Source organism: Rhagoletis pomonella, unplaced genomic scaffold (genome assembly GCF_013731165.1).
Source record: "Rhagoletis pomonella isolate Grant_MI unplaced genomic scaffold, Rhpom_1.0 Rhpom_scaffold_00015, whole genome shotgun sequence".
Classification (NCBI taxonomy): Eukaryota; Metazoa; Arthropoda; class Insecta; order Diptera; family Tephritidae; genus Rhagoletis; species Rhagoletis pomonella.
Window position 1 is genome coordinate 5,552,158 of NW_023458569.1, and position 5,637 is coordinate 5,557,794.

Below are 5,637 nucleotides of genomic sequence, written 5' to 3' on the forward strand. Positions count from 1 at the left end.
CAGTTTATGTATTACTAATAACAATAATTTTTATAAGCGTAAAACACAAAATAATTACTATAACTGGTGTTTGGTTTCAAACTCGGACAAACTAGACAAATTAATCAGATTATATTTTTAATTGGATTAACGATTAATGTTTAAATTAATTAAACGTAATCGCTGCCAGCGATTAACGATTAAAAAAATGTTATCATTTATCGTACAGTTGATTACGACTCATTAATTTTAATCGTCAAACCTAATTAACATTTTAATCGATAATTTTTAATCGTTAATCAGATTAACAGTTTGCCAACACTGTGTGAAATCATGTTCATATTGACGGAGAAAAATGGACGTTTTTGGAAAAGAGGCGTAGCACCTCCCATACTGACTGAAAGTTTCATATTGCATATCTCTTCAAATGTTTGAGGTAAAACACTCAAGCTTGGTATGGAAATACATATGTATGTATGTATGTTACACTAATACCATACTCATGGAGAAAAATTAGAGTTATTGCAAACGGTGATGTGGCAACTCCCATGCAAATTGATTTTTCTATGCTGCATATCTCTGGAGGTGTTTATTGCAGAGGACTGGAACTTGGCACCGAGATGTGTATACAAAATTAATTCCATACTCATGGAGAAAAATTTGCGTTATTCGAAAAGGGGACGGGAGGAACCAGCGTACAAATTTACTGTTTTATACTACTTATCTCTAAAGGTGTTCAAGGTAGAGTACTGGGACTTGGTACTGGGGTATATAAAATCAGTTCTAAATTCATGGAAGAAGATTAGGGTTATAAGAAAAAGGGGCGTGGCACTTCCAGTACAAATTTACTTTTTCTTGCCACATATCCCTGGAAGTGTTTGTGGAAGAATACTGGAACTTGGTATGGAGTTGTGTATGCAAAATGTATGAATTGCTCATGGAAAAAATGTGAGTTATTAAAAAAGGAGGCATGTCGCCTCCCATACATACTAAAAACTTCTTAATACATATCTCTGGAAGGATAGAAAATCTCCCGAAGTATTTTAAATCTGTTATGGAGATTTATTTTATAAGTGCCGTACTGACAGAATACATTGCATTAAATGGAAAAGGGAGAGCCGGGTTTGGCCTTATAATCTAAAGCTCTCTTGAGGCATTTGCTACAGTAATGAGAAGTGGTATTTTATCAAGGCCAGGTTACTAAATTTGAGTTGGAAATATTAAAACCCGCCGTGGCAACTCCAAGAAGGTTACACGTTCACGCGTCGTATACCTGGAACCATTTTAAGGTAAACTTAGAGGGATTGATATCTTTCGTATGCCTAGCGCGCAGACGAGATTTTATAATATCATAGTTTTAAACGGCCTAAATACCTTAACTCGCTTAAAAAATAACGAGCTATAACGAAACGGGCACAGAAATAAAATCTAACATCATTAAATTATTTTTCATATTTGTATAAAAGCGCGGGGTGAAACCCGCGGGTATAAGCTAGTACATACATATTTATGTACAACTGTAGCTAATATTGTATGCGTCTTCCCAGGTAGGTTAAGTGCGGGTGATAAACTCATGTAGCATAGTTAAATACTGTGTACATAACTACAATTAAAATGGTGAAAAATATTACAATTTCGGCATGTGACTGGAAAAACCCTTTAAAATACACACAAATTGTGGTTTCCAAGACATGTACTAAGTGATTAGCACAGCTGCATCCTTCAGCTTGTCAACTCGCGCGAAATTCCCCGATTTGCAGGGAATTTCGATTTATGTGGCAATCGGGGAATGGCCACTTTTTTCGGGGAACTGGGTATGTTTTATATCTTAAAGTAACCAAGTTAAACGAATATGTTAATTTTTAACCATTTGACCCTTTTTGCAGCGACATTTTTTCAATTTGAATCGTAATATCTCCACAAAAAGAGTTTTCCCAGTTATAGGCTATATACCAGATGAAAGCTAAGGTTATGGGCTAGACTTGTGGAAACTTAGAATAAAATCGACTGACCAGTTTTTGAGAAAATGCCCGTAATCTCTATTTTCAGCAGCCCGATTTTCAGTTTTCAGGCGATAACGTTATGACATATTTATATTTTATAAACGCAAAAGACAGCGTTAGATAGCTTGTTTTAAGACTCTTCTACTGATATCCACTTCAATGGTATGGAATGAGTAATGCGACCTCAGTGGTAGTTTAAATAATTGCCTTTTTTCGAGTTTCAGGCACCAGCCACGCCCACAAAGGCCTACGAATCGAAACGTCCTGGAACAAAACCTTCCTAGTTTTTTTCGTACTTTAATTCTTTAAAGTTTGAAAAAAATTAAATGAAGGTACCGAATGAACAAAAACACATTTAGCTCTATATCTTTCCAACTATAAACCGTAACTTAATATATAAGGTATCGTTTGAAAGGTATTGGCCTGTAGAATAACACTAAATATGTTTGGTGTATCCACATACCCCCTTAAACCGACAAAAGCAAGAAATATTGTTTCGTAACACTTTAGCCTAATTTTTAAGAGTCCGGTTAATTGTTTATGAAGCTTGAATACATTTCCTGGACACACTCTGCAAGACCTTTCCAACGATACCTCAAACATGTCGATTGGACGTCTGGATAAAAACTTCCAAATCTCGTATATATATAAGCGAGTCATTTCAGCATGCTACTGTGGCAAGAATGATAGAATACAAGATTGCACCAATGAGAGAGGATTTTTGAGCGTAATTTTTGCGTGACGTCATCTTGGTGCAATTGCGAGAGAGAAATGCCAAAACGCATATAAAAATATGTCAACAATGCAGAAACATGTTAATTTTAACATGGCCCAATTTTGCAGGAATCAATAAATATACACAGATTGATTAATTAGGAACACGTAGCAATAATTTTGAACATGCAGCCCTTTAGATAAGTACGATTTTTAGCACATGAAAAAATGGATGTATTAACAGTGTTTGCAATTTCATGTAGACCAAAAGGAAAGTGTGCAGCAAAGTGAATTTTTTGACATGCCATTTTAAAAAGCCATGCAGTGTGCATATTTATATTTGTGGACGGTAGCCAACCACCATAAACTCCACAGCTGTTGACTTCACAGCTTTTATTTGATGACTTTTGTACCATTTCCGAGAGGATGCATGAGTGTGGCTTTTTTGGAAGCAAATATTCTATGTCAGTAAAACATAATTTAAGCTGAACTTTATAATGTATAATAATTTGGGCACTGTTTTGTATTAGGTACGTAACAGTGCGGTAAGATGCCGCTTGAATTAGCGCCTGGCGACCTTATCCACTGGTGCATTACCTCATACCAGCACTAAAAGAATAAGGTAGGTAGTGAAGTTCATGTATCTATTTACTGTAGAAACTGCTTTTGTATGTATGCCATTGCCAGCAAACTAAACCAGAAACTGTCTACATTCACCATGGTAATATACCTACTACAATTCACCAAGGAAAGGCCAAAATAGTTCCATGTATAAGCTCATAGCTCACACACATAGCACAAAGCTCGATTTGGTGTTTAATGCATGTCCTCGCCGGCAGAACTGCTTCCACTTTTTCGCCAGGTTTGCGTCCGTAGGAAACGAAAAAAAATTATATCGCACGCTTTTTTTTGTTTCCTTTTGTTTTCACTATTACACTTTGCCACTACACGCTTCTTTTGCTTTTTAATGTCTCAATAATTGTTTAAAACCACGCAGAAATATTAACGCACAAATATTAAAATCGTTATTTGGTTTTTTCGTATGCTGACATTCAACAATTGCACCAAGATGACGTCACGCACACAGCTCATTCTGTCAAAATCACAAAGAGCGGATTAGTGGTACCGCGATTGGCGCAATCTCTATTTCTCTCAATCGTGCTACTGTGGCTGCTTTCGTCACTCGCGCGCACTGCCGTACGCTGTGTTATAGTGTACACATATTTCGAAAAAACTAAAAGAAAACGAATTTATAGCAATTTTTTAATAAAAATGTATGTTTCTCATATAAAAATTTAGGATTACCGCTAATTTTTTCATGATCAAATGATCGGATCTAAACCAAATTAGTATAAGACCAAACGTGAGACACACACCCCTATTGCGAATGTCGACTGTCAGTAGATAAACGACTATTAAGCGATTATCGATTATAATCGATAATTATCGATGCTATTGCGAGTGTCGCTTAGTCGCTCAATTAGCGACTCTGAATACTTTTTAATCGCTCATCCTTCTATTGCTGTTTTTTAGCCGTTGGAGTTTGCGTTTATAAAATTTACATAAGAAAGTGGTACTATAATGGATAAAAAGTAAGTCAATTGAACTGGAAGTTGTAAAAAATTGTGAAATATACATATGCATGTATGTGTCTGAATTACAGATCAAAAATTATAAGCAACAAAAGGCAACTTGCACGGTTGGTCGTACTGATGCAGGAGAGTGAAGACATAGGCAAAGGAATTTCCGGAAAGAGTAGGGTAGGAAGCTCCGCTTCTATTGGAAAAGATACATATACAATATTTCTTGTGCATATAACTCCGGCTACGCCATCCAGTGTTTTTGCGCAGAACCAACATCAAAAGTTTATACAAAAAAACTGCATAATTTATTAATTGACGAGTGCTCGGAAATTTGAAATCTTTATTTTAAATTAAAGTTGAATTCTTTCAATACACTTGTTATGTTGTTATGTTAAAGTTTTTAAACTCGGGTCACGCGTTTGGACACAAAAACCCAACATCATTGTACAAAAAACTTAACCGTACCGTATTTCTTAAACTTCCATAAAGTTTATTAATGAGGAAAACAGCTTTTCCTGCAAATCATGTAAAGCCTAAAAACCGTGAAGCATCGGGAACGCAACTTCTATTCATAAAACTCACACATGTACATACACCTTCCAAGTCCAAGGGATCCGACGAATCTCGCAATTCCCTCCTTGCTTTAGCCAACTCTACTAATCTATTAGCTTCCGCATCATCTTCCTCATCACTAAATCATATTTCAACTGTGTCCATTTTTTAAATTTTATAATAAAAGCAATTATTTTAAAAATGATGTAAATAAAATACTCAAGAAACAAATGTAAACAAACAAACAGCTGTTTACAATTCTGTCAACCATTCACAATAGTACAAATTTTTATCGATCAAGTTACACAATAGCAAAATAAAAGATGATCGACTCGATCGACAAATTTCTATTCTACTGCCAGTCGACACTCGCAATAGGGGCCACTGACTTTCCAATAGAAAAGAATCATCGAAATCGGTTAACGTGGTCCAAAGTTATGCGGTAACATACATAAACAAAATATTCCGACAAATTGATAAGCTACTCCTTTTTTGGAAGTAGGTTAAAAAATACGTAATTAACTAAATTAAAAGATAAATTTTTTCCAAGCTTTCACTATTTTTTTTAATATTGTTTTATTCTGATATCTTACAATTTATTACGTATTTTTTTTAAGAAAAACATACATTTTCATTTAAAAAAGGACATAATCTCGTTTTTCTAATAAAATTTATATATTATTTATATAGGTATACCTACTCAATGAAAGGTTTTCAATTACCTTTCCAACCATAACCACGTTTTGAAAATCGGTTCAATAATTTTCGAAAAATAAGCTTTTGAAAATATTGAAAATTCCACTTTT